This window comes from Schistocerca piceifrons, chromosome 7, assembly GCF_021461385.2.
Source record: "Schistocerca piceifrons isolate TAMUIC-IGC-003096 chromosome 7, iqSchPice1.1, whole genome shotgun sequence".
NCBI classification, from domain to species: Eukaryota; Metazoa; Arthropoda; class Insecta; order Orthoptera; family Acrididae; genus Schistocerca; species Schistocerca piceifrons.
The window spans coordinates 430,566,287-430,591,827 of NC_060144.1; positions in this window are offsets into that span (position 1 = coordinate 430,566,287).

The following is a 25,541-nucleotide window of genomic DNA, read 5'->3' on the forward strand; positions in this document are numbered from 1 at the left end:
TATACTCGATGTTAACAAATTTCTCTTCTTCAGAAACGCTTTCCTTGCCATTGGCAGTCTACATTTTATATCTTCTCTACTTCGACCATCATCAGTTATTTTGCTCCCCAAATAGCAAAACTCCCTTACTACTTTAAGTGTCTCATTTCCTAATCTAATTCCCTCAGCATCACCCCACTTAATTCGATCACATTCCATTATCCTCGTTTTGCTTTTGTTGATGTTCTTCTTATATCCTCCATTCAAGACACTGTCCATTCCGTTCAACTGCTCTTCCAAGTCCTTTGCTGTCTCTGATAGAAGTACAGTGTCATCGGCAAACCTCAAAGCTTTTATTTCTTCTCCATGGATTTTAATACCTAATCCGAATTTTTCTTTTGTTTCCTTTACTGCTTGCTCAATATACAGATTGAATATCATCGGGGAGAGGCTACAACCCTGTCTCACTCCCTTCCCAACCACTGCTTCCCTTTCATGCCCATCAACTCTTATAACTGCCATCTATATTATAACTAAATACCTAGGAATTACAATAACGAACAACTTAAATCGGCAGGAACACACAGAAAACGTTGAGGGGAGGGCTAACCAAAGACTGCCTTTTATTGGCAGGACACTTAGAAAATGTAACAGATCTACTAAGGAGACTGCCTACAGTACGCTTGTCCGTCCTCTTTCAGAATACTGCTGCGCTGTGGGGGATCCTTACCAGATAGGACTGACGGAGTATATCGAAAAAATTCAAAGAAACGCAGCACGTTTTGTTTTATTGCGAAATATGGGAGAGTGTCACAGAAATGATACAGGATTTGGGCTGGAAATCGTTAAAAGAAAAGCGTTTTTCGTTGCGACGGAATCTTCCCTCGAAATTCCAGTCAACAACTTTCTCCTCCGAATGCGAAAATATTTTGTTGACACCGACCTACATAGGGAGGAACGATCACCGCGATAAAATAAGGGAAATAAGAGCTCGTACGGAAAGATATAGGTGTTCATTCTTTCCGCGCGCTATACGAGACTGGAATAATAGAGAATTGTGAAGGTGGTTCGATGAACCCTCTGCCAGGCACTTAAATGAGATTTGCAGAGTATCTATGTAGATGTAGATGTAGCCTGAGAAGTCAGCATTTGAATAGACAACAAATACCTGTAGAACCAAGTTGCAATTTTGCGAACAAAAAGGCAAAAACAAAGCAAACATGTAACAACCAAAACGTTTGTAACTAAGACAGTAAAAACTATTGCCATATGTATGTATGTAAAGTTCTATTTCTTTTCAAGTCCTCTATGCAGTCCGTAGAGGTTTCTAACATGTTAGTTAACAACCTGTATACCTGTCCTACCGCGTCGCGTGCTCGCTGCGTAACTAGGCGGTCTTCACTTTCGCGTTGGGCAGTTGTCCTAATGTTTCAGTTCAGTAGTGTAAATTAACTTCCCGACGTGAAGCTAGAAACAGCATTTTGCAACATTTATAGTGACGCGACTATTTTGTATGGGTTACTATGCGTGCTCATAATACTCTTAACATCACCATATTTACGTTACATATTGTTAAGAAAACATTGTTAGTCCGCTAAATGTATTTCGTTTTGCCTCTGCGAAAGTTATAATGAAACTCCTGTTATTTAGTGAATTACCCATAGCATGAAGCTAACAGACCATCCGGTGATCCTTGCCACCAAAGATTTCGACGAGCTTTGGTATACTAGCCGGACTCACTCTGAAAAATCGAGGTCAAATATCATGACGCAGGATCCTTCTCAGACCAGTGGAATCGTTAGAACCGTCCAAAGTAATAAAATTTTATTTATACATATCAGTAGTTCCCTTTAAGTGGGAAATTAATGAAAGATCCGTTGAGATACATTTGAAGAAAGCCGCTAATTGGGACAGCAGCAAGGTGGTACACTGTCCAGTCACATTAATGTGACCATCTGCCAAAAGCCTGAATAACCACCTTCTGCAACGTGGACCGCTGCGAGACGTACAGCAAGAGATTCTGTGAAGTTCGGAAAGTTACCAACAGGGATATGGAGCCACGACTGGGATGGTCTCATGGATTCTCTATCGGATTTTAATCCGGAGAGTTTGGTACACAGGGGGGGGGGGGGGCGGGGGGCGCGGGGGGGGGGGGGGGGGGGGGTTACATTAAACTTATCGTGTTGCTCTTCGAACCACGTACATACACTGCAAGCTGCGTAGCACGTTGCGTTGTCCTGCTGGTAGATGCCAACGTGCTGAGAAAAAACTAACTGCATATAGGGGTGTGCATGGTCCCCAATACTTGTGTGGACTCATTGTGCCTTCCAGAATGACGAGATCACCCAGTGAATGCCACGAAAACAGTCCCCAGATCATAACGCCCTCTGCTGGACCCTGCTAAGCTTGTTGCTGGACTTTTGCTTTCAGATGTTTCAGGCCGCACGCGCCAACGGCAGTCTGTCCGACGGCGCATAAAACGTGGTTCATCTGAAAAGGCCATCTCTCGTCACTCAGTGGGCGTCCAGTTGCGCACTGGCGTGCAAATTCCAGCCTTCGTCGCCAATGAACAGTAGTCATCATGGTTGCGCGACTGCATAAAACAGGTGCCTGCTGTGGAGGCCCATACCGAGCAACATTCGCTGAACGGTCATTAAGGAGACATTGTTGGCAGCCCTCAGTTTATCTGGGTGGTCGCTGTGGCCGAGCTGTTCTACGCGCTTCAGTCTGGAACCGCGCTGCTGCTACGGTCGCAGGTTCGAATCCTGCCTCGAGAGTGGGTGTGTGTGATGTCCTTAGGTTTGTTAGGTTTAAGTAGTTCTAAGTCTAGGGGACTGATGACCTCAGATGTTAAGTCCCATAGTGCTTAGAGCCATTTGTACCATTTGGACCTCTCCGCAGCCGTAGTTCATCCCTGTCACCGACAGACCATGGTGCACCACAGGTACCTTTGGCATGCATGGGACACTTTAACCACGGCGGCACGCGAGCAGCTTACAACCTTAGCCGTTTCGGAAGTCCTCACATCCTTGGTCCGAAAGACAATGATCATGGCTTTTTGGGCATCAGATATATTGTCCCGTTCACCCCTGTGTTCTATAGCCCACCGGTTTCAGATATCATCATTTTGCCATTTGCGGTATTATTTAATCACGGCGGCACGCGAACAGTTTACAATCTTAGCCGTTTCGGAAATGCTTTCACCCTTAGCCAAATGGAAATGAGCGTTTGGCATAATTGGCCGGGAGGCCCCTTGCGGAGCAGGTCCAGCCGCCATGGTGCAGGTCTTATTACATTCGACGCCACATTGGGCGACCTGCGCGCCGGATGCGGATGAAATGATGATGAAGAAAAAAATGTTCAAATCTGTGTGAAATCTTATGGGACTTAACTGCTAAGGTCATCAGTCCCTAAGCTTACACACTACTTAACCTAAATTATCCTAAGGACAAAAACACACACCCATGCCCGAGGAGAGACTCGAACTTCCCCCGGGATCAGTCGCACAGTTCATGACTGCAGCGCCTCAGACCGCTCGGCTAATCCCGCGCGTTGATGAAGACAACACAACACCCAGTCCCTGAGCGGGAATCGAACCCGGGCCCGTAGGACGGAAATCCGTCATGTTGACCACTCATCTATTGGGGCGTACAGAAAGACAATGATCATGCCTTTTTGGACCTCAGATAAATCTCTCTGTTTCCTCACTACGACGACTGCACTATTTTGCGTGTACCCCTCCCCCCCCCCCCCCCCCACCACTACTCCTGACACGCTTTATAGACCGTTCATTGGTGCTGCCACCTGACGTCTGTGAACGATTATTTCACGCTGACGTCGAACATAGAAGGTAGCATTAATGTGACCGGACAGCAGTCGTGCAACCTTCTAGTTTCGTACAAATGGAAAAATTGGTGAAATGATACTTTGCAGACACACTTGAAGAAAGCCGGTAACTGGGGCAGTAGCCAGGTGGTGGAATTTTTGATTCAGATAAAAGTCATATTTGTCCGCTTGGGTTCTATTCACGCTTATTGTAGCACTTTTTACCCTAAAGCTGCAAAGCCTTGTACATAATTAGCTTCTAACCCCAGAACTGTACACTAAGTTGTCGCACGTATGATACCCCTCAAAACTCTCAAGAGAAGTGTCTTTATAAAGATAAATCTAATTTACTTTCCAGTGCATAATAGTCGGCAATACGTGAACCCAAGATAATTGCTTTTGTTCAGTGTGGTTAGAGCAGGCAGTTAACTCCGTTTTTTCTGTAGCAACCATCCAATTAACTGTAACGGTTCATCATGACTAGAGGAAAATAAACATATCTTTTAAAAAGCAGAAAGAGAGATATACTCCAATAATCACTGTGCAAAACTTGTTGACGAATTTTCAGTTTCATGTAACTAAAAAAGGACGTATTTTCTGAGACAAAGACATAGAAAAACATGCAATCTGCACCGAAACACGTGTCTTTTAAGTTCGCATGCACGTGAACTAAACACCTTCTTTTACATTTTTCACAATAAATATATTTCATTCTTAATAACATTAGCTTTCACTGTCTTGGCAAAGACCAAAAAATATTCTCTGAAGTGAAATTCGAATCCATAATGCCATCCTTGTAACACATTTTTATCTTTTTGTTATTTTTTGAGGATTCCCCTCCTCCCCTTCTACCGTTTTCTTTCTCCCGTCATTTCGCCTCCGTCGATCCCAGCGTTTCGATAGTCAGTTGAAGGACATACAGTTTCGTCTTTTCGAAGGAAGAGGAGATTAGTGTTTAACGTTCCGTCGACAAAGAGGTCATTAGAGACAGAGCACAAGCTCGGATTAAGGAAGGACGGACAAGGAAAGCGGCCATGCCCTGCCGAAAGAACCATCCCGATATTTGCCTTAGGCGATTTAGGGGAATCACGGAAAACCTAAAAATCAGGATGGTCGGACGCGGGTTTGAAACGTCGTCCTCCCGAATCCGAGTCCAGTGGGCTAACCACTGCGCTACGCGACTCAGTCGTCTTCTCGAGATTAATGTCTTTCTCTTAGGCCTAGCGTTGAGTCACAGTGAATTGGGCTTCTCTTGTTAGACTGTACTAACCACTGTACTGCTCAAGCTGCTAACTATTTTCCTTCTCGACAACAGATAGTAATCAATAATTTTTGGATTTCTCGAAAACTACCAGGTTGCAGATGTCATATGTATGAATAACGTTTCTTTATTTCGAATTTTTCTAATTATTTCATCTGGCGCGACACGTATCCGTCATCATAACCTTCAATTTATAACTTGTTTTGAAAAAAGAATAATAATAACATATCATATGCTAGTTTCGAGTGATGCCGGGTAGCATGCCAAAGCTTCTGGAATTCAGTGGCTTCAGCTCCTTCTAATACAGACTGATTATGATCCTGTCTCTGCTGGGCTGTGTTCTGAAACGAACATCAAAGTCACGTGACGGGCGTGTAAAGACTGAGCTCCCTATCATTATGCGCTAAGCGAAATGAAGTTGTATGTTTCTCATTTATAGCTGAAATTAAACACTGATGTTAACAACTCATTTCACCTATTTTACTAGCACTTTAAGTTTAGTATTACCGTTAACGTACGAAATGTCTACGAAATTCCCACTATTAATGACATGGTTTTTGTTGTAACGTTCGCTGACGTTACTTGGCAACAAGTGAAGTTGGAACCATTGTATAAATATCTCATTCGGTGTACTTTTTAAATGAGCCATATTTACCTTTCCTTCGGTGGATTTCACAGTTTTGTTACACGCTGCGTTAGCTGGTTCACCGCTCACACAGGACCGGAAGGCAACGTACCATTTTGGGAGAAAGCATTTAGGTTTCAAACGATACGTAAAAATTATGTTTCAAATTTTTTATGCTGTTATCGGAAACGACTTCTGCTTCTATCCATCACGATCGATATTTACAAACAAATTTACGTTTTATGACTGTTACTAAATACAGCATAGATACTGAACTAGTAAGACGAGATTCAGAAAATAGTAGAGGCCTTTATTATCGAGAACGTTGTTGTAGCGCATCAGACAAAATTTTGTTTCCTCAAAAATTGGTCATACATCGAGTTTTACAAATAGGAACCAACAAAAATGTAAGCCTTCTGCACCGACTTTCAGCAGTCCGGAGTAAAACTTGAAACATGTCCGTCGGCTCGTTTCACACAACTTGATTAAATCTGTCATTTCCCCGTCATGTTTTTTGCGCCGTTATCGAGTCTGCCATGCTAAGTTTTTAGCTCGGGAGAAGGTGGACCAAACTAGGTGTTTTATTTCATTTTTCCCTATGGACGGTCTTTTTATATCCTTCATCCTACGTTCCGCGAGTAACTCTCGTTCAATAAATGTGTAGGTGTTTCAAAATTAATGTACTATGGAGACAGAGAAAGAAACGGACCGTAATAAGTACGAAGCGAGATGTCGGCTGGGAGTTTCAAACCCAACTCATCTTCCCTCTCAGCTTTTACACAGAGTGACCGTTCCCCAGTCAACGTCGTTTTAAACACTATAAAGAAGGGAACCGGCCATGGGAAGGATAGAAAAAAGAGAAGAGAGAGTGGTTGGTCTCTTCGAACCCAATGAAACTCCCCCCACCTCACCTCCCACACTCCTTATTAAACAGAAGAACCGTTCTCTGGATAGCGTAGGAGTGGACACGATAGAGAAGCAGACAGGCTCACACAAGGACAAGAAAGTGTCAACTGGAGCCAAAGATTCTGGTTGGCTATTTTCAAACTGAACGAATCTCTTCTCCCACTCCTAAGAACAGAGGAGTGTTTTCGCTAGTTGTGTTTCAGAATCACTTTGGACTGAACCAGGTAAGTTAGCAAACGTGCTCGTCTGAGAATTTCTTTCTCACCGTGGCGGAAAAATACAAGAATATGTTAGTTTTGTGATTTATCGTTTTTAATTACGTTTACTTTAGCTCAGTGAAGATAGGGACGCGTTTTGTGTTGCTATCACGCCTCATAGTTAATTTTCTGTTTAATAAGAGTTTCGAAGGCCCTAGTTTTCGTAGGCAGTACCACTACTCTTTTCTGTCAACTGTGTTTTACAGTAGTGAACGGTAATTAATAGAAACGCATGTTTTCAATATTTTTGTGTGAGAAATGCGACAGAGTAATATTTTCCCCTTATCACTAACCATTACCTCAGTTCCTTCTCAAATGTATGCGTCTCTGAATCTTAAACCATTGCATTTTATGCGGCCACGCTTTGTTGTTGTACTGTTTTGATTGTGATATTAAAGATACGTGTTGAACAGTTAATATTGTCTTTAAAAATAAAAGACTGTCATAGTAAATTATGGAAGTATGTAACGACTTATGCAAAAAGATACTGAAAATTTCCAAAGCTTTCGCAACACTACAAGTAATGTAAAAGAGTAGGAGAATCCTTTCAGTATCGAATCATATCGGATTTAAATCACGTGTAACGTATGCGAATGCTACGTGCATTCTCCAAAGTCACTTCCCAACTCATGGCTGCCTGTAAGTCGTTATTTTGATTAGTGAAATTAGATTACTGCTATTGGGCCGAGGTTTAGCTGTTCAACCTTAATTACTAAACCAGCAGGCAAGGAATTTGACGTGAGAGACGACAGCAAAAGTAAAGAGAGGTGACTAAAAAGCAAGAGCTAACCTTCGCAAGGTTACCTTTTGCCAAGATTGTAAGTATGGAACAATTAGGCAATTTTCAAACTTCGCCGCTAACATGTACAATTATATACACCATAATCTGCTACTGAAGTTGTCCTCTCACTATTGTGAATAGTAGTGTTCTGATAGCAGCAGATCTTCTCACCAATATAAACCATGGTCCTCATTAACCGTAGACGTAACCAATGTGAGGGAGGCTAGCGTGCCTCTGTAATACAGATACCAACACCGTAGACGCAGCCATAATGGTAGGACAGAGTTAACCTGTGGTTCCTAAAGAGGATTAGAAGCCTTTTCAGTAGTTACAAAGGCAGCAAGCTGGATGGTTGAGTGATATAGCCTTTTAACATCAAGGCCTTGCTGTGCTGTTACTGCAAACAGCTGAAAGCAAAGGAAAACTACAGCGATAATTTTTCCTAATAACATGAAGCTCTATTGTACCGCATAATGATGATGGTATCCTCATGGGAAAAAAATTTTGCAGGTGAATAAGACCCACATTGAATTCTCTGGACGCAGACTACTTAGGGGAATTTTGTCAACAGGAAAAACAAAACTGCCTTCTACAGGTCATAGTGTGGATTGTTAGACACCTCAATTGTATAGATATGTTATAGAACTTAAATAAGGGAGTGGGTAGGCTGCAGGTAGATGTAGTGGGAATTAGTCTAGTGTCGCAGGAAGAATAGAACATCTGAGGGTTATACATACAACATCAAATTAGCGTAATACCGGAGTACCCCTAATAATAAATAAGAAAATAGGGATGTGGGTAAGCCACTGCGAACAGCTTTGTTAACACATTATCAAAGTCAAGATAGACACGAAGCCAACACTCACTGCAGTAGCACAAGTTTTATGGCAACTAGCTCCGCAGAATGATGAAGAGATTAAAAAGTTCATGATATGACAAACGAGTTATTTTCACATAGCTAAGAGAGACGAAAATTTAATGTGATGGGTGTAAGAGCTCCATGATTAAAGAATTTGTTGCTAGCGCACTCGAGCAGATGTAATTTCGATGGATTGCTCATGCGCTGCCAGCGATATGTAAGGTATAAGAGAATCTCAGACCAGAGAGCAGTGTTGACTGCAGTAGGAACTGTGTAGCAGTTGTAGTAGTAGTTGTAGTAGTAGTAGTAGTAGTAGCTTGCAGTCGTGTGTGTGGAGTTGGCTGGGCCGGTCGTGTGGAGCGATGGCGCAGCCTGAGCGTTGTAGTACAAGGTAAAAGCAGCCTCGCGCCTATGTAGTATTGTAATATCAAGTCCCATGTAAATGTTTTTCAAAAAATCTCTTAATAATAATCTTTCTTATAAAAAGTAACTTTCGACAATCACTCATCTCAATTTAAAGAATTTACTAATTTCTCCAATCCATGGTCATCCCGATTATTGTAAAGAAAAATCAGTTGTTTCTTTTTATACATGACAAATCGATTGGCCAGCATTGCACTGAGCTGTGCCACAAAACTTTCTTATAGGAGCAGATATATATGCGTTATCCGGCGACCTTATTGAGGTAAGAATTTTCATTTTTTATTCAGAATGATCTTTCAGGGCCATGACGCAGCACAGCTGACGTCCCAATTTAGCAGTTTAAATTCACAGTCAATTATTGAAAGGTTATAAGTGAGCCACAATTTTATTGAGAAATTGTCACATTTAATTATTGGTGGGTTACGGAAATTATCTGTTGGGAGCTTGCACTGAATGTGAGAGATATAAATAATTATATTTTTTACTGTTGGGACGTTTCGGAATTTTTCTGTTGGGAGGTTACACGGGGGATTGGAATTCGACAGCAGGAGAAGAGAGAAGAAGGAAAATTGTAGGAGAACATTGACTGGGGAAAAGCAATGAAAAGAGAAGCTACCTGTTCGAATTTTGCACACAAGATAATTATTGCCAACACTTGGCTTAATAATCATGAAAGAGGGCTGTACACTTCGAAGGGGCCTAGAGCCACTAGAAAACATCAGATTGATAATACAATGGTAAAACAAATATTTTGAAATAAGATTTTAAACTGCAAAACATTGCAGGGGCAAAAGTCGATTTTTGTCATCAATTATTGGTATATATATCAGAGGATCCTGGATGAATATAAATACCAATAATTGCTCTGGCTATATATATATATAGCCAGATAGAGCAAACTCCATCCTCCCGAATGTGAAGTCGGTCTATTAGTAACACCACTGCCTCTTTCGGTTGATCCCTACTGTATTGCACGATGTGTTTTGGTCACGTACAATTTGCACCAGAAAACGTATAGTGTAAAACATAGTTTTGTACCGTACTCCTACACACAATACGGACAGCCGCTGGTGACTCCAGAACTACGAACAAACACATCTCCATGTCCTCCCTGCTCTCAGTCTGGAATGAGTCACTATGCTCCTTGATAAGTAATACGGCAAGCTCAGGAGAATGACAAGGCATTACTATAATGCACTATAGATGTGGGTAAACTTGTTTGTAAAAGCAGTAACATGTGATTATCTGTTGTGATGTGACAGAGTGATATACACTACTGGCGATTTAAATTGCTACACCAAGAAGAAATGCAGATGATAAACAGGTATTCATTGGACAAATCTATTATACTAGGACCGACATGAGATTACATTTTCACGCAATTTGGATGCATAGATCCTGAGAAATCAGTACCCAGAACAACCGCCTCTGGCCGTAATAACGGCCTTGATACGCCTGGGCATTGAGTCAAATAGAGCTTGGATGGCGCGTACAGGTACAGCTGCCCATGCAGCTTCAACACGATACCACAGTTCGTCAAGAGTAGTAACTGGCGTATTGTGACGAGCCAGTTGCTCGGGCACTATTCACCAGAAGTTTTCCATTGGTGAGAGATCTGGAGAATGTCTTGGCCAGGACAGCAGTCGAACATGTTCTGTATCCAGAAAGGTCCGTACAGGACCTGCAACATGCGGTCGTGCATTATCCTGCTGAAATGTAGGGTTTCGCAGGGATCGAATGAAGGGTAGAGCCACGGGTCGCAACACATCTGAAATGTAACGTTCACTGTTCAAAGTGCCGTCAATGCGAACAAGAGGTGACCGAGACGCGTAACCAATGGCACCCCATACCATCACGCCGGGTGATACGCCAGTACGGCGATAACGAATACACGCTTCCAACGTGCGTTCACCGCGATGTCACCAAACACGGATGCGACTATCATAATGCTGTAAAGAGAACCTGAATTAATCCGAAAAAATCACGTTTTGCCATTCGTGCACCTAGGTTCGTCGTTGAGTACACCATCGCAGGCGCTCCTGTTTGTGAAGCAGCGCCAAGAGTAACCGCAGTCATGGTCTCCGAGCTGATAGTCCATGCTGCTGCAACGCCGTCGAACTGTTCGTGCAGATGGTTGTTGTCTTGCAAACGTCCCCATCTGTTGACTCAGGGATCGAGACGTGGCTACACGATCCGCTACAGCCATGCAGATAAGATGCCTCTCATTTCGACTGCTAGTGATACGAGGCCGTTGTGATCCAGCACGGCGTTCCGTATTACCCTCCTGAACCCACCGATTCCACATTCTGCTAACAGTCATTGGATCTCGACCAACGCGAGCAGCAATGTCGCGATGCGATAAACTGCAATCGCGAGAGGCTACAATCCGACCTTTATCAAAGTCGGAAACGTGATGGTATGCATTTCTCCTCCTTACACGCGGCAACGCCGATCAACTGCTGTTTGTGTATGAGAAATCCGTTGGAAAGTTTCCTCATGTCAGCACGTTGTGGTGTCGCCACCGGCGCCAGCCTTGTGTGAATGCTCTGAAAAGCTAATAATTTGCATATCACAGCATCTTCTTTCTGTCGGTTAAATTTCGCGTCTGTAGCACGTCATCTTCGTGGTGTAGCAATTTTAACGGCCAGTAGTGTAGTTGTGCCCTTTCATTATTAGCACATACCTTGAGTTTTGAAAGTAACCTTTAACCATGTAGTACCCGTTATTTGTGAAGCATGTGTTAACAGCTTTTTTCAATAGATGTATTCTAATTAACTTGAGTGTACATGGTGATGTATATAACTAATAGTGAAATACTTAGTAATTTTTTCGCTGGTACGCACAAAGGATTGGTAGGTGCACTCGTTTGGTTCAGTAAGGATACTGAGTTTTTAAATAGTTCTTTACAATGAGATTGACTGCTATTTTTATTTATTATTCTTAGAGCCCTTTTCTACAGTTATTACCGTCTCCATGTTTTGCACACGGAAAAGATTGCAATAGCTAAGAACTGTGTCTACGTTGGAATAGTAAGTCGCAATAACACATTGGTGGTTACAAACTGGTGATAGAAACCAAAGCATGTAATATGTTGATGTCATTCTTAGACAACAATTGCCTGACTCAGAGAAAAGGAATACAACAGGAGACGAATGTGTGGCTCTGAGAGATGATATAGTAAAGACAGCAGGGGTCAAAAAGGCCAAAGACAAGGCCCAGTAGGAATCCTTGATTGTAATTAGTTGACGAAAAGAGAAAATATAAAAATGGAGCCAACTAAACAAGCGAAAGCGAATACAAAGGTCTAAAAATGAGACTGGCAGAAAGTGCAAAATAAGGCCGGCCGGTGTGGCCGAGCGGTTCTAGGCGCTTCAGTCTGGAACCACGCGATCGCTACGGTAGCAGATTCGAATCCTGCCAAGGGCATGGATGTGTGTGATGTCCTTAGGTTAGTTAGGTTTAAGTCGTTCTAAGTTCTAGGGGACTGATGACCTCAGATGTTAAGTCCCATAGTGCTCAGAGCCATTTGAACCATTTGAATAAGCAGGAATAGCTTGATGACAAATGTAAGGCTGTAGCTGCATGCATGACAAGGATAAAGATAGACCCCCATCTAAAAGGTAAATTTAAGAGACCCTAGGAGAAAGGAAAGTAATTTTATGAATACCCAGAGCTCAGAAAGGAAAAGCTAAAACGTCGAAGGACAATATAAAATTACTGTTAAAGGGAAATTAACTTCAAGACAATTTTATAGAAAAGGAAGAGGAAGGTGATGAAACTGAATGGGAGATATGACACTGGGAGAAGAATTTGACGGGCATTGAAACACCTATGCCGAAACAAATCCCCTAGAAGTAGCCACCATTGCCTCAGAATATTTTAGATGCTTGGGGGACCATATCATGACAAAACTATTCCACTTGGAGCGTCAGTTATATGAGACAAACAAAATGCCCACAGATTTCAATAATAATGAAATAATTCATGTTTCAAAGAAGGCAGGTACTGACAGATATGAATATTACCGAACTATCAGTTTAATAAGTCATAGTTGCTAAACGTTGTCTCGAATAATTTACAGAAAAGTGAAAAACTGGTAGATCGGTTTGGTTTCAGGAGAAATGTAGGAACACGTCAGGCTGTACTGATCCTAATCCTGGTGAAGAAGATAGGTTGAGGAAAAATTAATTCCTACGACTTACACACAAATAAACAAACATTCTTGAACAGAAAAACATTTGCGTCTGTTCGGCTGTGATACTTTTCCTTAGCTTCAACCTACAATTCAGTTGACTGATCTCGAAAAATACTATAGGGAATTTGTGTTTTTAAAGCAATTTAACATGTGTAAAAAAACTATTGCCTTTCACATATTTTTCCATAAAATCTACGAGACAACATCGTTATAATCATAAAATTTTATTTTAAAATACTGGAATACAGAAAAATAGTCGTTTAGCCTACAGGCCGTGCACATCTAGTATCCACTCATTTGCTGTTCGAGATGTTATTTTTAAAATAATGAAGTAACGCTGAAGTTTTCCTCGTACCTCTATGTTTCGGCTAAACTGCTTAACTCAAACTGAATGTCATTAATCGCATCACACTCTGTAAGAATGTGAGAAAATTCGACTAATCTAACAATATTTTTGTCGTAGTAATGATGTAAAATAAACCATAGTGCTGTAGTTTTTCTTTACGTTTTAAATAATTTTCTCATTATCCAAGAATTAATTATCTTGACTTCGTAGCATCTCATAATTTATCAACCACAAATAACCTTTCGGCGTCATATTAAAGGTTTAAAATTTTCTTCCTGAACTCCGCAATAAATTTCTTTACGTAATTTTCCAGTGGATGCAGAATGTTTAATAATTTCAAGTCCAGAGTTTCAATAAGTAAATGCACTTGAAATAATAGCATTGGATTCTATAGCATTCTGTCTCATTCAGTAATTGCATGTAGAATAAATTCGTCGACTGTACTCGTGACTGTGCGCCTATACTGCAGGATCGCACAGCCGCGTCGCATATATTGAGTCAGGACTTCGCTAGCAGCAAAACAAAACACATATGCACACAAAGAGTGCGACTATATCCGGAGCTGCAAGGATTCTTAACACAGCGACGGTCACTGCAGCTTCACTTGATAAGGCAGCCCTGACAGTGGTGTGCCCAAGAGCAATTGGCACAGTATTTCCTTCACGTTGCCTTTTCAGACGAGCTTCGCTTCTACGGTAGCATCATGATCGACATATCCAAAACGTTGCGAGACTGTATTCATCATTGTCCCAGCACCTGGTGTGATCTACATGTACATCTGCATACACACATGACTTGTCTCGGAAGACAGCATGGAGCTGCATCGCTTCCACGTTCAAAGTGCCCTCCACGGAATGCAGTGCACGCATTCACACGTCACTTCATGGATTTCCGCACTCTTTCGCATGTTCCGGCCTCTCTCTGAGTAACGTCCACTGACTTGCAGCTCCGCCGTCATGTCCCCGTTTGATGCAAGTGGCTACTCCAGGATATAGCGCGTGAGTAGGCATGAGACTGATGATCACAATTGCCTATGCAGAGAAATAAAACAAAATAAAATGTCCTACAGTATCCTACCTCCAAGTAGTGGTATATAAAAAAGAAATGAAGTGGTTAAAAATTATTAATACGAAACAGTGATAAGTCAGTGGATGACATTATGGAAGAGGTACAAGAATAACGTCTGTTTTTCTCTTCTAACGTTGAGGGCAGTGTGGCTTATTATTCAATAATATAAGAGAAAACTACCTCGACATAGATAATATTCGACTGTTGCCCTTATTAGTACATTCTCCATAGCTCATATCCACTGAAAACATCCTGTTATGAATTGTCGAGATTCGGGCGCACCACCACTCTCCGTTATTACGATTGATGAATTCTGTACAGAGCTAAAACAGAATGGGACGATGTTTCCACACCTGTCATCCAAACTAGGTTCGACTCGAAATGAAGACATATTAGAACCGAAGTTGCTGCTGGAGACGCTAGTTGTCTGTTCTGAATGTCGTACCATTTGTAATCCCAAATAATATAAAAATTTTGTAATATATTATTGCTGCCACACTGTATACGAACAATAAACAATAATTTCTTTTTGGCCAAATGCTTGAGCAGAGCAAAGGCAAGACTGCCTGGAAATAACACAACGGATTTTTGTCAGAATTTTCGCAGCCAAACGAAGAGTGAGGAACAGACAAAAGTGATAAAAAAACCGACGAGCGTGAGGTCTAGTACTGCAAACAAAGTTTTAAATGCTTGAAAGTATCCGGGTAATTAAGGAAAACTTCGTTTATTCTTTGAGGATAAATTTTTATCCGAGTCTTCACAGCTGTAGAAGTCTAGGACACAGACAAAACACAATATCAAATTGACCACCGTGCGACCTAGTTTTGCAAACTAGATTTAATTGCTTAAAAGTAATCAGGATATTTGACAAGCACTTAAATAGTGAGCTGAAGGAAAATTGAAATACAGGATCAGTCAGACAGTCAGATAGGACTTTACAACTTTGGAATGGTATACAATTTTATTGAGACAACTTACAGAATCGGTGTATGTGTCATTTTGTAGCAAACAACCTCAAGTTTCACACAATAGTGTTAAGTGTCATTTTGGTTCGATGTGACTACCATTTGTAATGCGCCAAACATCCCACCGGTAGCTTCTGCCCACACTTGTTGTAGCACATAGGGCGCAACTTGTGCAGCGGCAGTGTAGATTCGATTTTTCAGAGCGGCTAAATTGTTTTGTAGGAGAGGAACGTATACACAGTCTTTACTGAAACCCCAGAGAAAGAAATCCAGAGGCTCGAGCCTGGGGACCGAAGTGGTCATGTGATTGATCCTACAGGGCCAGTCCACCGAGCAGGGAAGTGATTATCGAGGAAACCTCGAACTTTCGTGGGGAAATGAGACGGTGCACCGTCTTTCTGATAGTAAACCATCCCATATCGATCATTTTGATCGATGTGTGGAATTGAAAAGTTTTCAAGAATATCCAGATACGCAATACCACCGACAGTTTTCTTCATGAAGAAGAAAGGGTCTTACACCTTCAGTTTGCTAAGGGCACAAAACACATTAACTTTGGAGCTGTCACGAACGTATTCCACGGTTGCGTATCGATTTACGGCGAACAGTTGTTCCAGAGTTCGTTTCATGAAATCAAAACACACAGCGAGCATGCTCCGCACCAGTAAAAGTAGGCACTTTAAGTCTTCACTATGCTGGCGCGCCTGGTGCGGAATAGGGTACTGGTGCCCTATGTGAATCAAACTTGAGGTTGTTTGCTACAAAATGTCACATCTACTGATTCTTAAGTTATCTCGATAAGTTTCTATATCATTCCAAAGTTGTAAAGTTCTTTTTGACTCACCCTGTATTTTACGAACATCTGATGTCAGCTATGAAAAAGAAAATTGAAAAAGTTCATCTCTCACGGCCTAACTAGTTCTTGGTAGGTCTTCAACCATCATATTGGTTAGCAGCAGCTCGCATACTTTTGTGTCTTCGGTCTTCCTCTTCGGAACGATATAGGTTGTAGAGCTGGCAAACTTCATGATCTGGTTGATGTGTTCCAGCCTTGGTCTGCCTCTTGTATTCTTCGCCTTTACTATCCATTCAATGATACTTTTAATAATACCATCATGTCTCAGCAAGTGGCACACCCACACGCCCTTCCTGCGTTTCATTAGCGTCAGGAGACAAGGCTTCTCTTCTTCCGCTATATGGAGTACCTTTCGTTCGATATCTTGTCTACCCAGGAAATGTCGAACATTCTGCGGTAGCAAGACGTCTCGAAAGCGAGTGTTCATGTTTCACTTCCGTACAGCAGCACACCCCAAACCAAAGTCTTTATTAGGGCTTTCCGGAGATGTTTGTCTATGCTGTTGAACGTGAAAAGATTTATCCTCTTGTTAAATTTAGCTTTTGCCTGGTGGATTCGTCTTTTCAATACCCTTCCTTGATCTTCCGTCTGATGTAATTTCTCTCCCTTGATAGGGAAAGGATTCAATGGTCTCCAGTCGCCCATTGTTAAGTGAGAACTGGGCAGCGGTGTCTTGTCTGCTGACTACTAAGATTTTTATTTTACTTTCATTAACTTTCATATTATAGGAAGAGCTGAGGATAGTTTCCGTCTGGGCCAATATCGCTTCTAATTGTTCTGCGTCTTCACATAACACTACAATATCATCAGCAATTCTCAGCTTTTGTATTTTCCTACCATGAATTTTTATTCCTCCTATAGTTACTAGTTTCTCTCTATCAGTATCTATTGCCCTCTGAATGTATCCAGTTAACAAGACAGAAGAGAGAGAGTGAGAGCGTTGTCTTACATCCTGTTTATTAGTAGCTTCTTCTTGATGTTGTCCACATCTTATCATAGCCACCTCTTCTCTATTCAGTCTCTGTACTACTCTTCTGTCAGGAGACAAGGCTTCTCTTCCTCCACTATAGCCTCTTAAAGAACTGTCGCAGTCTACCTTGCCAAATGCTTTTCCTAAGTTGATGAAGGTAGTATATGTGTCTTGAGCCTTTTTTAGTCCTTTCTTAAGAATTAATCCTAAGAATTAATCTTAAGTCGACAACTCTTCTAAAGTCAAATTGGTCGTCTGTGATCATTGTATCTATACTGCCTTCGATCCGCCTTAGAATGACAGAGGTTAAGAGCTTCGAGGATTTTGTTTCCAAAGTCAGCTTCGTATATTGTTCACATCTGTTTCCAGGTGCTTTCTTCGGTATCGGCGCTGTGATACATTTTTGAGACCTGATTGGTAGGTAGTCAAAGAGCGCACAAGATAAGGTTAAGGTTGTGGGTGGAACCATAAACAGTTACTGTGAGTTGCACAATGAAAAAAAAAAACGGTTCCAGTGGCTCTGAGCACTATGGGACTTAACATCTGAGGCCATCAGTCCTCTAGAACTTAGAACTACTCAGATCTAACTAACCTAATGACATCACACACCTCCATCCCCGAGGCAGGATTCGAACCTGGGACCGTAGCGGTCGCGCGGTTCCAGACTGAAGTGCCTAGAACCGCTCAGTCACTGCGGCCGGCGCACAATGAAACACGCAACTTTATTTTCTACAAACCACTTATTTACACATTGGCTTAAAAGATCACAACTAAACAATACGGCTGAAGGCCTTGTTAAAGAAAACTTGAGATGCTTTCTGAGCTGAAGGCCCAAACCACACGCCAAACACAAGAACGGCTGAAGACCTGGCTTAGAAATCAAAAGCAATTAAAAACAGAAGGTTAAAAAAATCCTTCTAAAAAAACAGGCAATGAAAACAATTAACGGCTGAAGGCCTACACTACACGTCTGAAGGATAACTATAATTAAGGCACATTAATAAACAATATTTCAGCAAGAAAATTTCTTTTTTAACTTACAACAGAACGGCCGAAACCTGAATAACTTATTGCACCGCTGAAGGCCAAAAACAAATTTGAAACAATGGCTGAAGGCCTGACAACGAATCAGTTAAATAATTTAGAATAAACGCTTAGCTTCTTAGAATACACACAGCAGAAGGCCTTATTAAGGGGCTGACGCAAATTCTTGGCTGAAGGCCACACATAACACATGGAACAACTAACGCTTTAGGGCCTGGATTACAAACAATTTGAGATAGAAAAATTTCTAAGAATAAAAAAATCTTTTTTTTTTCTAAAAATCAATGCTCAAAACTTTAATTTGACACGGCTGAAGGTCTTTATGTAAAATTTAAAAAAAACTGAATTAATACACTGCCAAAGGCCTTGCTCAATACTTCAAACTAAAATGAAAATCACAATTTAAACAAATAGAACAAGTGGTGCTCAGAAGTGTTCCAAGGATCGGCCTAGGAAGGTAGTTCAAACGTAAGGTGAGGTGAAACAGGCAGCCTAGAGCTGAAGTTAGGTAATGGGATGGCAACCCAAACTAGGGATGGCCCAAGGACCGACCAACAATTTAACCAATTCCCCTTACGTCCGACCAACGGCAAGACGATGGAGAATATCGACTGAAGACGGGAATGCGAACAGCATTACGCCTCCAGAAATTGGCGTCTAAAAACAGCCAGGGGAACAATAATCACTCTAAGCAAATATGAACCAAACAACTTAAAAGGCTGTCAAACTACATGCCGTGCTGGACAGCAACAACACGACGAGGAAAAGGCACACTGCCTACAAACTACACTAACGACCAGGGCAGGTAGCTGGAGCGTTAACAGCCACAGGGCAGAAAATACCGCTAGTGCACTTCACTGATAAGTAACAGTCAATTTAATAAAAAGTCACAACATAGGAAGACAACTGCAAGATTTCACTGACTCCAACACTTCATACGATGCTGCTAGCCGGAATGGCCAAGGGGGCAACACCCGCAGATGAACGAAGAGATGTCACAATAGTTGCGGTTTCATAACAGGTTAACTGATCACTCAACTTCAGCATCCAGGTTCGGTGGGCAACGAACTTGTCGCTCTCACAGCTAGCGCCTCACGATCCGACAGCGCGTGCACACCGCCAGCAGCCTCAGCCTCGCCTAGCACCGTGGAGACTTGCTTGCTGCTCCGTCCCAACCGACCCACTGGCCTGCAGCACGCAGACAGCATTAAAGTAGCTGCACAGTCAAAACCACACGGGCTACACACAGTTCTACGAAAACACTTCCACAAACAACTCAACCAATACTAAAACAGTGGACTACAAGGAAGAATCACAAGTCGACACACACGGAGAACTTAGAAGCAGTCAGCGACCAAATACACGTCGTCCGATGAGACAACCGACCGAACGACCAACCAAGGCGTCCCCACTCAAGTCATGTGCGTCGACAACGGTCAGGCGAGTCATGGCTGTCCGGCCCTCATTGCTGCTCCATCCCGACTGAAGAACCGACACACGACGACCCGGAAATACCAGTGGTCGCTGCAAGGATAATACGACAGTGCTCCTATCGATAAGCGCTGCTGCTGCCACTAACGTGCAGGCAGTCCACCAACTTAGTGACGCCAGTAAATCGAATAAGAAACGAAACGGCGGTACCATAAAGACAAGGTGACAAGCAATAAACGGCATGACACGAGCCGCGCACGGCTCAAATTTTTAAAGTCTCTTGGGAGCTCCCCGATTTCGTATATAACATTGCTCAGATAGAACAGTTCTTTACGTAGCTGTTCTCCAGTAACCTTGATGAGTTTTGCTGGTTTATCATGAACTCCAGTGGCTTTTCAACGTTTCAGCTGCCTCCCTCTTCTTCTGAATCGACTTCCTCACCGTTCTGCAGTTTCAGATCTTCATTATTTCCTGCATACAGTTTTTCAAGATATAGTTTCCACCTTTCTACTATGGCTCTCTGCTCATATAATTTTACTCCATCTTCATCTTGAATTCCGAACGGTTCTAGGCGCTTCAGTCTGGAACCGCGCGACTGGTACGGTCGCAGGTTCTAATCCTGCCTCTGGCACGGATGTGTGTGATGTCCTTTGGTTAGTTACGTTTAAGTAGTTCCAAGTTCTAGGGGACTGATGACCTCAGATGTTAAGTCCCATAGTGCTCAGAGCCATTTGAACCATTTTTCATTTTGAATTCCGCTTCCTAGTTGTTCCTAACATAAAGAGTTACATTGGAATTACATTTAGCTGTCAATAAAGAAAAATTGAAGTAAAAAAAGTTTGAAACTAGGAATCTTAGAGTTGTAATGAGCACTACAGGATAATATTTGTCTGTTTTATTATGTAGACCGTGCAGCCTCACTTGCTGTACACGATTTCGAACATCGTTCAAAGGCTCATCAAATGTTTCTCTAATGAACACTGACTGAAAAGAAATTGCCACGCCAACAAAAAAAAAATTAATATAGAGTAGTGAAGTTTCGGAAATATATTTGTGTAAGTAACATATTTAACTGATTATCGTAACAAGATAGCACGTTAATGTAAGCGTGAGATAAGCCATTGCAAGTGTGGAATGCGGGTACACTACTAAACGGTGTGACCGACAGAGTGTTGAAAGCAAGTATGCAAAAGTGCTTGCAACTCGGGGAGTTGCTAGTCTCCTACGGAGCGCCTCCCCAGGTGGCGGATTGTAGAATGCTTAGCACATATGGTGGGTACAGGGGAAATAAAATACCCGGGGTGGACCAAAACTAGTACCAAAGGCACCACGGTTCCATATGCCAGTGGCAATACCATAACAGCGTCTGTTTCTTATGTAAATGGCGGCTGAGTAATATCCTCTGCGGCTAATAACCGTAGTTGTAACACGGAGCTTACTCTACTCGGGATTGATAGCCTCTGACAGTCAAAGATGAAAAGGTCTTTTAGAAAAAAAATTCTACCATCCAACCCAATAGGGAAAGAGAAGGCTACATCGGATTCGGTCGATAGCTAACTAGAAGACTCAAATGAATTAAGCATTTGAGATCACCAAACTCTCATAAATTTGAAATCATCCAACTCCCATAATGTCAAAATGAAACATAAACACGTTAGTTACATTGCAACACATAACATAAACTCTATACTGAAAACTTGAAAGCACAAAAACTCCACAAACGAATTGGATTGACAAGACATCATAATAGCAGGACTCCAAGAAATGAAAAATACAACAGAAGAACCATTTGAATCTCAAGGTTACAGAATTTACCATGGAAAACCAGAAGAAGGAGCTATGAAATAGTGCCCACAGTTCGGATCAGTATTTATAGTAAATTTGAAAATGATAGATTCAATAACTGATCTTAAAGCTATTTTACTACGAATCGCAAAGACTCGTTGAAATTTGCAGAACACTTGGACTTATCTCTAAATCTACATATTTTAAAAGAAAACCAAGCAAACGTATGACATGGAAACATCCTGATTGGACAATATGAAAGTGGCAGTTGGACCATGTCTGCATGGGCAAATTCTTTCATAAGGAAATTCGACATGTTAAAGAACTGAGAAGAACAGACACAGGTTCCTGGTCATTATTTCCTCAAAATCCAATTCAGCTCATCAAGGAAAAAACAAAGATCAAAGATAAAAGAAAGTATGTATGACCCACGTAAATTAATTAAAAATGACAAATATCAGAAAACACACAGAATAAAATAGTAACAGGCAATCTTGAGAAACTAATACCAAATTTAAAAGAACATGCTGAAGAATCGGTCCCAGTAAATCAGCGTAAAAAGCATGCATGGTGGACTACGGAATGTGATAAAATTCGTGACGAAAGATAAGTTTGGACAAAATTTCAAACTCAAAAAATAGAAGAAAATGCAACTAACCTCAAAAACATCATAAAAAAGTTCTCTCAAATTATCAGAAAAACAAGGCGGCAATATCGAAAGAAACCATTGAGTTCCATTGAAGAAAACTACTACAAAAGCAGTTCCAGAGAGTATTTCAAAGCCTTTTTATAAACAATTACGTAATTACAACCCACCCACACTATTGCTGAGAAATAAATATGGAAGAATAGCCCATAATAAGAAGGAAAACGCAAATATCATGACAAAAGCATTCAACAAGCTCTTGAACTGTGATGAACATGAAAAACTTTTAACAAGACATACAAATATCCCTGCAAAAACCAAACCAGAAAATGTAAATCATCTACGGTACAGAAAATAGAAATTGCAGTTAAACAAATGAGAAACTAAAGCATGTAGTGAAAATCAAGTGTTTGCGGAAATGTGCAACTGTGCTGGTAATACAACTCAGGCATCTTTACATATTATTTTACAAAAAAATTTGGGCAACAGAAAGATTCCCAGAAGAATGGACCACAGCTATAATTAACACACTTCATAAGAAAGGAGAAGAAATGATTCAGACAACAATATAGGAATCTCGCTCTTGGACTGCACCTACAAGATTTTTTCCAATATTTTACACAGTAGTCTCAAAGAACAACTGGGTAAGGAACTGGGGGAATGCCAAGGAAGCTTCAGATCTTGTAGAAGCTATGCCAAACAAATAATTACTCTGAAATTAATCATTGTTTATTAACACCAACGAAACAAGTCTCTCTCAATTACATTTGTAGATTCTAACAAACCATATGATTCTATCCAATGACCATCTTTATTAAAAATTTTGGGACATTTCAGACTCCACTCAAAATTAATTAAACTGATTGAACTTACCTTAACAAATAGAAATTCGAAAATTAAGTTCAGAGGGGAACTTTCTGAATCACTAAGAATACTTACAACAAAAAGTGCCTCTCAATAGCCACAAAACTGAAACACTACAGAACAGTAACTTAGCCGCAAGTAACATATACAAGTAAAATTATATTCAAAACAAGCAACACTGTAGCAATAGGCAGATTACTCAAAATAGAAAGACGAGTAGTTAGAACATGTATAAATAAAAAATATAAAAAAAACGAGTTTGGAGAATAGCTTCAAATGAAATAATTAGTAAATAAATAGAACTAGAGACAAGTACAATGAAAAAGAAACGGATCTCGTTCCTAGGGCATTTGATGAAGACAACAGAAAGTAGGATTAGCAGGAGAATAATGTATAAGTTAGAGAATAGTAAGAGCGGCATTAGCCGGATCCCAGAAATCCGTGATGAAATTACAGATTAAGATGGAGGATTTGAAAGGCAAGACAACAAGCTCAAGATACTTCAGGACAAACATATCACGCTACCAATAAAAATTAACAAACAGAGAATGGGAAAAGTGATTTCGGATAAGGAGAGAAGGGCACGATCTGAAAATATGAAAAAGTATTGAGCCAACAAAAAACAGGAGAACCTAATTCATAATTTGATTAAAGTGGTCCAATGTAGGCCATAAAAAATAAACAAGTAAAACTTTGGAAAAATATATTTGTCTAGGTAATATATTTAAGTGATTAAAACAGCAAGATCGCAGGTTTGTGTAAATGTGAGATAAGCCATTACCAGAGTGAAAACTGGTACATTAATAAACGGTGTGACCGTCAGAATGTTGAATGCAAGTATGCAAATGTGCTTGCAATGTGTCGTACAGGTGGCGCATGAGTGTGTGGCATGGAGTTCCATGCCCGTTGAACTTGGTCGCTCGACACAGAGATGGTTAATGTTGTTTGTGGGTGACGCTGGAGTTGTCGTCTGATTAATGTCCTATATGTTATCGATTGGAGACAGCTCTGGTGATCGAGCAGGCCAAGACAACAAGCCGACACTCTGCAGAGTATGTTGGGTTTCAACAGCGGAATGTGGGCGAGTGTTAACCAATTCAAAAACACCCCATGGAATGCTGTTCGTGAATGGCACTTTGACAGGTCGAACCACCAGACTGACTTACAGTCAGGGTAAGTAGGATAACGACGAGAGTGCTCCTGCTGTCATACGAGATCGCATCCCAGACCATAACTCTGGGTGCAGGTCCAATGCGTCTGGCACACAGATAGGTTGATTGGAGTGCCTCAACTGGTCTCCTTCTAACCAACACACCGCTTTCACTGCACCGAGGCAGAACTATCTTTCATCATAAAACACAATAGACGTTCATCCTGGCCTACATCTATATCTACATCTACATCTACATACATACTCCGCAAACCGCCACACGGTGCGTGGCAGAGGGTACGTCGTACCAGAACTAGCATCTTCTCTCCCTGTTCCACTCCCAAACAGAACGAGGGAAAAATGACTGCCTATATGTCTCTGTACGAGCCCTAATCTCTATTATCTTTGTGGTCTTTCCGCGAAATGTAAGTTGGCGGCAGTAAAATTGTACTGCAGTCAGCCTCAAATGCTGGTTCTTTAAATTTCCTCAGTAGCGATTCACGAAAAGAACGCCTCCTTTCCTCTAGAGACTCCCACCCGAGTTCCTGAAGCATTTCCGTAACACTCGCGTGATGATCCTACCTACCAGTAACAAATCTAGCAGCCTGCCTCTGAATTGCTTCTATGTCCTCCCTCAATCTGACCTGATAGGGATCCCAAACGCTCGAGCAGTACTCAAGAATAGGTCGTATTAATGTTTTATAAGCGGTCTCCTTTGCATATGAACCACATATTCCCAAAATTCTACCAATGAACCGAAGACGACTACCCGCCTTCCCCACAATTGCCATTACATGCTTGTCCCACTTCATATCGCTCTGCAATGTTACGCCCAAATATTTAATCGACGTGAGTGTGTCAAGCGCTACACTGATAATGGAGTATTCAAACATTACTGGATTCTTTTTCCTATTCATCTGCATTAATTTACATTTATCTATATTTAGAGTTAGCTGCCATTCTTTACACCAATCACAAATCCTGTCCAAGTCATCTTGTATCCTCCTACAGCCACTCAACGACGACACCTACTCGTACACCACAGCATCATCAGCAAACAGCCGCACATTGCTATCCACCCTATCCAAAAGATCATTTATGTAGATAGAAAACAACGGCGGACCTACCACACTTCCCTGGGGCACTCCAGATGATAGCCTCACCTCCGATGAACACTCACCATCGAGGACAACGTAATGGGTTCTATTACTTAAGAAGTCTTCGAGCCACTCACATTCTTGGGAACCAATCCCATATGCTCATACCTTAGTTAGGAGTCTGCAGTGGGGCACCGAGTCAAACGCT